Source organism: Mugil cephalus, chromosome 2, assembly GCF_022458985.1.
Source record: "Mugil cephalus isolate CIBA_MC_2020 chromosome 2, CIBA_Mcephalus_1.1, whole genome shotgun sequence".
In the NCBI taxonomy this organism is placed as follows: domain Eukaryota; kingdom Metazoa; phylum Chordata; class Actinopteri; order Mugiliformes; family Mugilidae; genus Mugil; species Mugil cephalus.
This window is the reverse complement of record NC_061771.1, coordinates 31695958-31709836: the sequence shown is the minus strand read 5'-3', so window position 1 is coordinate 31709836 and position 13879 is coordinate 31695958. Positions and strand designations below refer to the sequence as shown.

The following is a 13879-nucleotide window of genomic DNA, read 5'->3' as shown; positions in this document are numbered from 1 at the left end:
TATATCAGGAGCAATTTTGATGTTAATTTAGTGCTTAAAGAGTCCGTATCTAAAGAACTTGAGTTGCATGCTTTTGAAATAGAATTAACAAAGTATCACCGTATCATGTTGGTAGGATGTTATAGGCCACCATCTGCTCCTTAAAATGCATTGTCTTCCCTTGTTAAGTTCCTATCACAGCTGAAATACAGCGAATTACTTTTGGTGGGAGATTTAAACTGGGACTGGCTCCTGCCTGTGTCTGACGACCTGAAAGCACAATGTAATTCTCTTAACCTCACACAATTAATTAGTTCCCCTAGCAAACCCAACCCCAAATGTTCCCGAAAAGCAACACTCATTGACTTAGTTTTAACCAATATTCCTTCCAAATATGTGACAACAGGTGTCTTTCCAAAAGATCTAAGTGATCGCAGTGTGATAGCGGTTGTGAGAGACATAAAGCTTCCTAATAGTAAGCCACGCTTTGTAGAGAAGCGCAATATGAAAATATTTGTTGAACAGGCTTTCTTGCATGACCTTTATCAGTTTGACTGGGAAAGGATTGCTCTTTTTGATGATGCTGAATTAGCTTGGAGTTACTTTTATGGAAGTTTCAGTCATATCATTAACAAACATGCCCCCATGCGCAAATTCAGAATTAAAGGTCGTGATAATCCATGGTTTACAACCGAACTAGCAGAAGTTCTGCATCAGCGAAATTCTACATGGGCCAGGGCACGTACCTCAGGCTTGGAAACTGACTGGCTTTATTTTAGACAATTGAGAAATAAATTTATTTCTCTTCTCCAACATTCAAAGGCTGAGTTTTACCTGTCCATGACTACTGAAAGTTTGAAAAATCAGAAATTTTGGAAAGCAATTAAATCCGTCTACCTCTAAGTTAATTAATCTTCCATTCAGTATGCAAATTGATGGAAACAGAGTAACTGACAGAACAGACATACTAAATTGTTTTAACAAACATTTTATTTCCTCTGGGTTCTAAAACCCTCTTTAAACCACCCACATCTAGTGAAAAGGCCTCGAATAACCCTCCACCAGTTGATAGGGCCCCTGGTAACATTCAGGCTTTTAATTTCACACCTTTTTCTGCAGCAGAGGTTGCTAAAGCTCTTAAAAACCTTGATCCTAAAAAATCACCAGGACCAGATAATTTGGAGCCTCTGTTTTTAAATCTGGCATCTGAAATTGTAGCTGTTCCATTGTGTTACATTTTCAATCTTAGTTTATTTACCAATGTAATTCCAAAAGTCTGGAAATCTGCATTTGTTATCCCCCTTTTGAAAGGAGACGATCCAACTATTTTAAACAATTCTAGGCCTATTTCTAAACTGTCTGTTCTAGCTAAGGTACTTGAATTCCTTGTCAGTGAACAAGTAAAAGAATACCTGGCCAGTAATTCTATCCTATCGATTTCTCGGTCAGGATTTTGCAAAAAACATAGTACTACCACTGCACTTGAAGGTTATAAATGACATAACTGAAGTCTTAGAAAATAAACAGTGTTGTCTTTCTCTTTTTATAGACTTTTCTAAGGCCTTTGATACCGTGGACCATGACATTTTCAACGTCTTGCAGCAGCTGGGTTTTCTGTACATGTAGTTGGATGGTTTGCTGAAGCTTTTACTTGGATTTTATTTTAGAAATAAGTTTTGCTTTTAGTGTGAAACAGAGACTAGTGGAGTCAACCTTTCTTCCAATTATTGATTACGGTGATGTGTTATATATGAATGCCTCTCCTCAATGCCTCTATATGCTGGATAGTGTGTATCATGGTGCTTTGAGGTTTATTACAAACTGTGGAGCTCTAACTCATCATTGTGTCTTATATAGTAAAGTAAATTGGCCATCTTTATATGTGCGCCGGTTCGGCCATTGGTACGATTTGATTTATAAGGCTATTCCTCAGATGACTCCATCTTATTTATCATCCCTTCTAATTTTGAAAAATAGGGCCTACAGTCTCCGCTCCCAGGACTTTTATCATTTTACTGTTCCTAAGGTCCGAACAGAAATGGGGAAGAAAGCTTTTAGATTTTCTGCTCCGAATACATGGAACATCTTGCAATCACAGCTCAAACTCCAAAGTCTGGTATCTCTGAATGTATTCAGATCCAAGTTAAATTCCATTACGTCCAGGCTTCAGGAGTGTAAATATTTTATTTGAGTCCAAATGTTTGACTAATCTTGCAAAATCTCAACTAATTTTGAAAATTCATTGTTATTTGTATATACATGTATTGGATCAATGTAATTATGTATTGAAACTTTTTGTGCTGCCATTCTTGGCCAGGTCTCTCTTGCAAAAGAGATCTTGGATCTCAATGGGACAAACATGGTTAAATAAAGGTTATAATAATAATAATAATAATAATAATAATAATAATAATGATAGGTACTGGTCCTTGCATAGAACCTTGTGCTACTCCATAACTTACTTTTGTAAAAATGGAAGAATCATTGTTGACATGGACAAACTGAATTCTGTCTAAGTATTGGTATTAGTTTATTTAATCTTAATTATGTCTCTGTAAAAAAAAATATTATGATCAACATTAACCACTGTGATCATTATGAACTCTAAAACAAGAATATGGGTATATATAAGCTTAGTTACAAGAAAAGAGGTGCATGTGTACTTTCTAAAACCCAGGCTAGGACCGTTTCTACCTGCAATAATCCATATGTATCATGACTATAAATCTTTTAAAAGAACATTTTTGCTTCATCCTAAATTCTTCCATCAGGTCAGTTTACAGTAGAAACAGTCTCTTACTTTGTGTCTGAGGGTCCAGGTTCTTCACTGAAGTCTGGAGGAATATGATCTTTATACCTGTCACTCTTCATAGATTCATAACCACTGGATACTGGAGACTCTGCTCTCTGTCTGTGGTACTGGCCTCTGCAGAAAGAAATGAGTTCTATTTGCATCAAAGACTGATAAATACTTCGATAACAGTCATTAAGTAAATACACAAACTACAGAGTATTTGAATCAACCATCAGAGACACAAAAGACACTGTGATTTAAAATGAGTCCAATAAACATGTAAGTAGCAGTTCTCTTACTCTGTGTCTTCTGGATTTATATCTTTAGACTTGTCGCTCTTAGACCGACATGTGTCCTCCTCTTCCTCCATCTTCTGGACTTCCATCAGGCTGAGAGGAAAAACAAAAACATTCAGTAAATTTACCTGAACTTCAGTTCTTTTTTAATACAATGAGCAATAAAACCATTCTATTTAAAATACAAAATGGAAATATTAAACATTAAAATCTAAATTAAACATGAGTCTACTGTGCTCCTTTGACTGACTTGCCACTGAGAACAGGAGGTGAAGCACAGTCTCTACACAGTTTAATAAAAGTGCCAAAACTGAAAGTGATCAAGTTCATGTGAATGTGTGACCAAACTGTTGAGTTCTGCTTCTTCTACCCTCTTCCTCATTCTTCTCCCTGACTCAATCACATCAAACAAACTCACTGACCACATTCTTTCTTAGCTGCTGCTTCTCTCTCCATTTCCTGGATGTTACATGTGTGTGTGTGTGTGTGTCTTTGTATGTTTAGATAGATAGATAGATAGATAGATAGATAGATAGATAGATAGATAGATAGATAGATAGATAGATAGATAGATAGATAGATAGATAGATAGATAGATAGATAGATAGATAGATAGATAGATAGATAGATAGATGGATTACTTTATTCGTCCCCGAAGGGAAATTAGGTCATTTATGGTGTTAGGTGTTCATGTCTTTGTATGTTTGTGTCTTTGTATGTTTGTGTGCATGAGTTCAAGAGAGACAGAGTGTATCAAAATGTCTGAGTAGGGTACAGGGAGATAAGGGTTAACCCTCCAATGGCTGATTAGTTCATGTTTTATTTTGTTTACCTGTTTCTTTTAAATGTTGTCACTGCCCCATTATCAGATTAACTTCCTTTTTTTTTTAATTTTTGTTTGCTGTTTTTATGTTTAACTTATTTTTGGCCTCTGCAAGTCATTCTCAGCGTTTTGCTCATAAGTTGTGCAAATTATAACCTCAAGATACCACAAAATGATAAATGAAATGAAACATTTAAATATTATGTTAAAACTGTAAATTCATTTTGCCACTTCATTCTCCAGTGAATGCTGCAGGATGTCATTCGTACCAAACTCTATCAAGTTGAAGAACCACTCACCTTTCTTTGACCGATAACTCAGCGTTATTATTGCACCTTATTTATCATTTTGTGTATATAAAATATTTCTTGTACATATGTTCAGGTGCATTTTTTGAAGCTATTTTTTGTAAAACTTAAATGGACAAACTTCTTGGTTTATTTATATAAGTTTTCCCAAAGACGTCAACAACACAACAGTTTGTGACTAATCCAGTTAATTAAATACTCTGCTGCCCACAGAAAGCTCTCTGCTGGTCCACTGCTGTGTGGGGTTACGTTGACCATGTAGTTTACCAGCTGCTCATAGTTCAAGGCTCCATGTTGACGTCTAGTTGCTGGTTGAAGGTTTCTAAAGTTGTTGAGGGAGATGTTGAAGTCTGGGTGTTGGCTCTGCAGGTCTGAGATAAGTTCACAGCTGATTCTATGTGAGAATCAGATCAGGAAGTAAGAGACGCCATCAAGTCAGAGACGTTCATCATAAAACAGTTGATCTGCAGGAACCTGTGTGGTTGACTCCTTTGACTCCATGTAGACAACATTTAAAGACATAAGACGTTGTTTATTTATCATAGACATGTGCTACTTGTCACATTAGCACAGAATTAAAAAAAAAAAAACATATATATATATAAGAAACAATAAATAATAATGAATTTAACAGGAATAATATAATAACAACATGGTTGGTATCAGAGCTAACACGACAGCTGTTTCTACACCACGTCTCCATTGTTACCGACCCTGAGAAGGATGAGGCCTGCTACGTAAGCTGTTGTGTGAAGAATGGACCCAGCGTTACTCTGTCCTGGAAGAACGGAGAGAAGACAATTAATTTGTACAGGTGCAGTGTGTGTGTCTTTTTATTAAGTTATAGTAGGGGTGGGTGATGTTGTGAATCTGACTGACCAATCACAGCGTATTACGGGCAGTGACACGCTTTCTTACCCGCCTCCTTGTTTATGTGTGTAGGTAGCCGCATGGAGAGCTATGGTTGAAAGCCAAACGGAGTTGGTCACTAAAAAAAAATCCACTTCCATTATATGGAATTGGTTCGGAATTTCCTCAACTGATGAAGCGCAGGCAAATGTTCTGTGCAAAGTTTGCACGGAACAGGTTCGCACATCGGGTGGCAACATGAAGAACCTGTTCAATCATCTGAAGAGGAAGCGTCCCAAATGCAGGAGAATCTGCGACTATTTAAAATAAAATCTGTTAAGAAAGGTTCTTTGGACTAAATTGTCTGTTTTTCATTTTTCAATTACGTGAAGAGATCGTGATAAAATTGAAATCGTGATTTTATTTTTAAAAAATCGTGATATTTTTGCCATATCGGCCACCCTTAAGTTACAGGTGCCAAACTCATGCGATATACTAATGTTGTTCAGGGTTAAAACTTGAGAGTGGACTTGAGGTTAAAGATTACTGTTAGTTTTTGTTAAGATTATGCACTCAGGTCCAAGTGCTTTTTTAATTTATTTATTTTATTTTAATGAAAATATGCACACGCTTTGATTCAAGCTAATGAGCTAAAGTCGCACAAACTAGCTGATTGACACAAGTGCAAACCACATTTCCCCGTTCTCATGATGAGAACACCAAAGAGAAGTGGAAGAGACATTCTGGTCTAATGTCACCAACTCCTGACTTTGCTGTTTCATGGAAGATGTGAACATATAAGAAGGAACCAATTAAAAACAAAACCCAGTGACATAAGAAGAAAACAAGAAGTGGGAGACACCAAAACACAAGGAAACTCCACACAACAGTCGGAATTAAAAGGTTTTTACCTGCGGTTAATAAAATATGATTTAAATAATATCAGCTGTTAGATGTCCCTGTTCACTGAATACATATTTATTTATTTTAAATGGACTGTTTAAACAGTTTTCTATTAGATGTCTTTTTTTTTTATTTATTTTTTTTATCTACTCATCATATCAGTTCTGTATGTTGTTTTGTCTTTAGGGTTTTACAGTTCTCCTGCTTATTGTGATCACTGATAATTGAACAGACCAGTCACAGTATGAGCTTTGAATAAACCTCAGATTTATTGATGGTTTACTTTTATAGCACTTTTTAAATCAACATTACTTCACAGAAACTTAACAATTATTCATGTCCGCAGGCAGGTGAATGTGTCAGAGTTAATATATGGATAGATGGATGGATAATAAGGGAAATTGATTGTCAAGTTGTGTTTTGTTCTCAAATTCTCTTAATAAATTGTTCGTACTTGTTATTGTAGTTAAGCCAATGTTAAAAATGGGTCAATTCAAAAGATGCACAACTATTTTGTTAAAGTTAGAATTTCCTGTTCTAACCATGATCCTTGTCGTCTCTGAACATAATAAAAACAGATAATGATCAAATGTAATTCATTGTTTTACTGTCAGTACTGAGTTTAAAGTCATATTTTGCTTTTTTTATCAACACAAATCTACTTATTTTTAACCTAAAACCACTAGTTTGGCCCAAAATATTTGAAAATATCTGTACATTCTTATTATTATTATTATTATTTTAATTCAGGTGTTTGAATCCGACTCATTGCCACAGTCTATAAAACCAAGCACCTGCTGGATATTTCACAGTCAAATTGAGCGGATATTATCAGAAAGTAGTAGCGTTTAAGCTGAGAAGCTGGATGAAAACCCCACATCCTCAGGTCCAAAGCCAAAAGCTGTGTAGAGTGGCGCAAAGTACAAGAGAAACACTGGAAATGTATCCTGCTGCTGAGACAACGGTACCTGTCTGACTGGATTTGGTGGTGTTTGCTTTTCAGGGTGTAGACCGGGCCCATCATCTCCAGTGAAGGACAACAGTTTTCAGAAGACCCCTTTGTGTTCTGTGACGGCCTGTCCCTCTGTTTGTTCCCTGGCTGTGTGGCTTCAGGCCAGTTTGCCTCACCTGTGGGTGTATGGGGAAAAAGCATTTAAGACAGTGGGAAAAGGGGAAAGTGAGAGGGCCATGGTTAATGCTTCTGTGTGTACTTCTACAGTGGCTCTGAGCTCATCTCCAGAAGCCAACCTGGGGGAGAGTCCAATTCCTGTTGTGATTTTACCGTTGAAAAATTCAGAGTTGCTACAAAATTTGGATTGCATACTTGCAAATTTGAATAATAAGAATCTTGCAGAATTGGTTGGCCTTATTAAAAGCTATGCTGCTCTGTTTTCAGATGTACCTTCTCGCACGCATCTTATTTAACATGATGAAGATATTAGTGAGGCGGCACCAATAAAACAGCTATTTTATCATGTTTCGTTAGATAAGCTCAAGCAATTTGACAAAGAAGTTCAATATATGTTGGACAATCATATTGCTGAGCCGTGTGTTTCAAGTTGGGCATCACCGTGTCTGTTGGTCAATAAGCCGGACAAAACTTTTAGACCATGTACTGACTTTCGCAAAATGAATAACATCACAAAGCCAGATTTGTTACCTCTTCCCCGCAAGAAGGATTGTATAGATCATGTGGGGTCTGCCACTTTTGTGAGTATTGAAAGGTTATTGGCAGGTCCCCCTGTCTAAGCGGGCTCAGGAAATTTGTGAATTTATTACACCTGGTCTGTACGAGTACACCGTCATGCCATTTGGTTAACATAATGCGCCTGCAACAGACAGATGTAGACTGGCATTTGAGAAGGTGAAGACACTTTTATGTGCCGCGTCTGTGTTGGCTGTCCCCCGGCCACCTGCAGGTGGATGCATCTAAAGTGGGTGCAGGAGCTGTACTTTTGCAGGCAGGTGACCATGGGGTTGAAAAACCTGTGGCTTTTTTCTCAAGAAAATTCAATAAGTATCAGCTCAATTACTCTGTGATCAAGAAGGAGGCACTTGCATTAATATGGGCTTTTCAGCATTTTGATGTCTACCTGGAATCTGGTCTAACTCCGCTGGTTGTTTATATGATTCGGCAAGAGTTTCTGACACTGTTCTTTCTTGTAATAAACCTTTTTTAAATACAACAGAAGACTTGTCAGCTGTGATCACTTCTTTGTTCAGCACACTTCAGCACATCAATATACAACACTGCCTTCTCTTTCAATTTGCTCCCAGGATCCAGGTTGCTGAGAGTGAAGGAAGGGTGGAGACATGGAGGAGTGGAGGGATAATGTGGTGTGACCCCAATTTAGGAGGGGGGTGAGACAGCCTGTCCCTTTGTTTGCTCCATGGCTGCGTGGGTTCTCTATGTAGAGGTTGGGACAGGTTGTCAGGCCAATTTGCCTCAACTGTGGGTGTATGGGGAAAAAGCATTTAAGGGCTGTTTGATCTGGATTAACTCTCTGACTGCTTCCAGACTGAGACTGGATTTCAGGCTTCCACCTGCCATGTGGACTTAAGTATTATTTCCTCCTGCATTCAACACCTTACACAACATATTCCACTCACTCACTCACTCACTCACTCACTCACTCACTCACTCACTCACTCACTCACTCACTCACTCACTCACTCACTCACTCACTCACTCACTCACTCACATATTACATCATGACTGATTTAACATTACATTTCATACAAAGTTTTGGTTAATTTAAGGATACTTTCTATTAGTTAATTGTGACTTACTTCTTTTCATGTTAATATGATTTACTAATAAATTAATTTTGATTTGTTATTTCATGTGTGGACTTCCAACATGACTGTACCCCAGTGAACAATGCAAGAACCATAAAGATATGGATCTATGAGTTGGTGTGTTAGATCTTGGCCTTGACCTACACAGAGTCCTGAACTCAACCCCAGTCAACACTTCTGGGATGAACTGGAACAGAGATTGTGATCCAGGACTTCTTGTTCAACATCTGTACCATAAAAACCAGATGATTTTGCTAGAATCCAGTAGTTGTATAATCAGTGGATATGATGTAAGTGCTCCACTACCTGAAAGTCCTCACCAGCCTCATTCAGCTTTTGAAAGACTTCTCATTAAACTGTGGCTGACTGTAGGTTTCCTGTTGCTGTGTAACCTCTGCTCTTCTGTTCAGTCTTCTGCGAAACAGCGGTCATCAACCACACGTGTCCTGTGACTGATACATTGCAGACATATTTGCTCAACTCAGGCTTGTCAACATTCCTGCAGAAAGAATGACTCAGAACATCAGATTTTCCTAAAAGTAACAAAAAGAACCCAATCAAACTCATTGAAGAGAAATATTAGGCTTTTAATCGTTGGTTCATATCAGTGAGGAGTCAAACTATGTGAAGTCTTGTTTCCATTATGAGTTGAAATAAACTAATTCAGCTGCTAAGTACGTCTGCTTTGGATAAAATAACAGAGGAAACAGAGAAATGATGAGAACAACAAAGAGAAGTGGAAGAGACATTCTGGTCTAATGTCACCAACTCCTGGCTTTGCTGTTTCATGAAACAGGACAGAAGGAACCAGTTAAAAACAAAACCCAGTGAGATAAGAGAAGAAAAGAAGAAGTGGAAGACACCAAAACACGAGGACGCTCCACACAACAGTCCGAATTAAAAGGTTTTACCCACAGTTAACAAAATATGATTTAAATAATATCAGCTGGTAGAACATTTATTTTAAATGGACTGTTTGAACGGTCAGAAGTAACCCTTTTTACCACTAACCTGTTCATTTACATGAACAGACTTCACTTGAACCAAACCACTGGACTCTTTACACTCACAGGTCTGAAGAAGATCGACTCAGGAGTTTATTCTGTTGACTTTAAAACAGGAAGAGTTTTGGCTACATCTTATAAACTCTCAGGTTTGGTAAGTTCCATTTCTTCTTCTCTGACGATGTGTCCAGGTTGCACCGTGAGGTGTATAGCAAGACTGACTGGGGGGCACTCTCATAATCACCATCGCAGCTGATCGACCCCTTCCTGGAAAGCACCTACAGTGACAGTGGGAGGGAGCAAGACCTCGGCCTGTGCAACACGCTCATTTCCCCACCCAAACCCTCCATCCCCTTTAACATCAATGAACCCAAACTCAAGGAGGTGGAAGAGGTCATCGGGTCGGCCAGAGCTTCTGCAGCCCCGGGACCGAGCAGAGTACCATACAAGGTGTTCAAGCAATGCCCTAGGCTTCTGGAACGTTTGTCATAGATCTTAAAAGTGATCTGGAGGAAGGAGAAGGTGCCACAGCAGTGGAGGTTTGCAGAGGGGCTGTGGATCCCCAAAGAAGAAAATGCTAGCAACATCGAGCAATTCAGGACAATCTCACTCCTTTGCGTAGAATGCAAAATCTTCTTCACGATCCCGGCCAACCGCCTCACCGAGTACCTCCTGATGAACTTCACAGACACCTCTGTGCAGAAGGGAGGCGTCCCAGGCATGCCAGGCTGCATCGAACATACTGGTGTAGTAACCCAACTCATCAGGGAGGCGCGGGAGGGAAAAGGTGACCTAGCAGTGCGTTGGCTAGACCTGGCTTATACAACGCTTATGGTTCGATCCCACACAAGCTAGTGGAAGTGGCCCTGACGAAATACCATGTCCCAGAGAAGATCCGAAATCTTATTCTCCACTACTATAACAATTTTTGTCTGAGGGTCTCCTCCGGGTCGTGCACATCGGCTTGGCATCGACTCAAGAAGGGCATCATTACTGGCTGTATGGTCTCGGTTTCCCTGTTTGCACTAGCCATGATGATGCTGGTGAAGTCAGCAGAAGCAGAGTGCAGAGGCCCCTTGTCTAAATCTGGTAAATATCTGGTAATATGGTATATGGATGACCTCATTCTAACAACAACGTCAGGTCCCTTGTCCAGGAAAGGAAAGGAAATGGAAAAGTTCCGCTTCTTTCTGGGGGACTCCAAGATTCCATCCGTGTCCGAGAAGCCGGTGAGGAGTTTGGGGAAGCTCTTCACCAGTGAACTGAAGGATTCTGCATCCCGCCAGTCAACCGGTGAGGACATCAGCTCTTGGCTTTCCACTGTGAACCGGTCAGGACTCCCCGGGAAATTTAAAGCCTGGATCTACCAACACAGCATTCTGCCCAGGCTCCTCTGGCCTCTTCTGGTTTATAAAGTTCCTATTTCCACTGTGGAGAGCTTTGAACGGAAGATAAACCATTTCCTGCACAGATGGCTGGGCCTGCCTCGGTGTCTCAGCAGCATCGCCCTCTGCTGACAGCAAAGTCTCCTTGGCAGGAGTGGAGATCAGAACAGGGAGGAAGTTGCATGCCCAGGAAGCTGTCGACCGGGCTGAGGCAAGACTGTACCTCATGGCCCTGTTGGGGATCGTTGCTGTTGGGCAGGCCGGCCTAGGGTGCAGCCCCATACCATCACTCAGCAGAGCCAGGGGTAAGGAGAGGCGGACACTCATCCAGGCTGAGGTGTGTCCAGAAGAGGAGGAAATCCGCCTCAGCAGGATGGTGGGCATGGGCAAGCAGGGAGCCTGGACCAGATGGGAACACACTTCTGAGTGGAAGATCTAGTGGGCTGAGTTCTTGGTCCAGTCGGTATATGACACCCTCCCGAGCCCTGCCAATCTGTTCACCTGGGGCCAGGGGGAGTCCCCGGCATGTCAACTCTGCCAGAAGAAAGGATCTCTAGAGCATATCCTGTGTGCTGTTCCAAGGCCTTGGGGGAGGGGCAGTACCATTGGCGCCATGACCAGGTCCTGCGGGCAGTGGCAGACACCATCAGCAATAGCATCAGCTCCAGCGAATTACACCAACCCACAAAGGGCACCATCTCCTTTGTCCGCGCTGGGGAGAAGCCTGTCTAAAAGCCCAGGGGGGCTCCTCTCTACAGCAAGAGATTGGCAGCTCCTCGTCAACCTTGGAAAACAGCTGAAGTTCCCAGCCTGCATAGCAACGACCAAACTCAGGCCAGACTTGGTCCTGAGGTCGGAGGCTACCAAGCAGGTGGTGGTGCTAGAGTTGACAGTCCCCTGGGAAGAGAGGATGGAGGGGGCGCATGAGAGGAAAAGGGCCAAGTACACTCCCTTGACAGAGGAGTGTCAGGGGCAGGGGTGAAGCCCACTGTGAGCCCTTCGTAGTAGGCTGCAGGGGCTTCGCAGGACGATCATTACATCAAGTCCTGGGGCTCTTGGGAATCTGTGGGCAGCGAAGACGACGAGCCACCAAGAACATCTTAGAAGCCGCAGAGAAGGCTTCCCGGCGGTCTGGATCAACTGGGGGGATGAGTGGCGCAGATAGCTACCTGGACCCAGTCGGGGCGGATCACTTCCGGCAGGGTCGCCTGGAAGAGGGTGTCTGTACATAAAAACCGAAACACCCGATGACGCCAGGTTCTTCACTGACGACGTGTCCAGGTTGCACCATGAGGTGTATAGAAAGACTTCAAGCTTGTGTGTCTTGGTGCTGTCATTGTTCTAATAACATCCATATCCAGTTCATATGCTGCTGCTTGATCTGGGAATCCTCCACTTAGAGTCAACACTTCAGTCCTGCTTGGTTGGTGACACCTGTAGTTTCTGGTTGTAACAGTAAATGTGTTTTAATGGAACAGTCAGAGGTCAACTCAGTCAACTCTGAGGGCAGTAGAAACATATAGTAGAGTCACATATGAGACTCACTGATGTTCATATAAAATCAAACTTTTCACCAGTCTTTTAGATCCTCCGACTGAGGTGGTTCAGGCTTCTTGTTTGGATGATTCTGCTCTACTGTTGCAAGGAAATTTCCCATACGTGTGATAAATAAACAACGTTTTATGTCTTCAAATGTTGGATGCATGGAGTGAAATGAGTCAACCACAGAGGTTTCTGCAGATCAGCTGTTTTATAATGAAAGTCTCTGACTTGATGCCGTCTTTTACTTCCTGTGTTTTGTGCTTCTTCCTCTGCAGGGGGAGAATTTCTCAGGTTCATCTTGGACCAGTTGCTGGATCAGTCACAAACTGTTCTGATGTTGACGTCTTTGAGGAAACTGATAAAAATGAACCAAGAAGTGTGGCTGGTAAACTCTTAGGGTTGGATGATGATTAAGACCATGAATTTGTCAAAACACTTGTGCTGCCACTGTGCAGATGAATGCCACAAAATGTTTAGACTCAGTAGAAAAGCAACATAACACAGTTGGTGAAGATTCTTTAAACCTTTAAATATATTTTTTTTATCTATTTTTTGTAAATAACATTCAATTGTACAACACACAACAGACAGAATGAAATTGTGTTTCTCTCTGAGATCCGACCAGAGTTAACAAGAACAGATAAAACACACGATTCAAGTCAAATTACTGAATTTAACAACCAGAAGTTAACCTATATAAAATATTTGTCTTAATTTGATTTGTTTATTTGGACCAGAGACTTTTAAAACATTTTATACTGTATGAATTTTAAACAACACGTCACAACAGAGGTCCGTCCACTGGTGTGTCCTCTGTTGTTGACCTGGCTGTGTCTGACCACTTCTGTGTGTATTTTAACATCACCAGTTTTAGCCTTCAGGAGCCTCAGATGAGAGCGGTGAGGAAACGCTACCTACCTTCTGAAGTGGCTGTAAACAGTTCATTATGAAATATTACATAACCAACTCAAAACCTACAATAATGCCGTCAAACAGGCCAAATGATCACACTTTTCAAAACTCATTAAAGACAACAAAAATAACCAACTCCAATTTTAATAAACGTCCCATGACGCCAACAGACGTCCTCTGTGAGGACTTTTTTAGACAACTTCGAAAGTAAAATCGATAATATCAGATCCAGTCTTTTATCTTTTCAAAATATCCATCTGAACACACTTGAATCATTGCTTTTAC

General features: G+C 40.7%; 1 pseudogene; it reads left to right on the top strand.

Annotated features, from left to right (window-relative positions):
- The first annotated feature begins 9774 nt into the window (after positions 1 to 9774).
- LOC125003934 lies at positions 9775 to 12372 on the top strand (annotated as a pseudogene).
- Positions 12373 to 13879: the final 1507 nt, after the last annotated feature.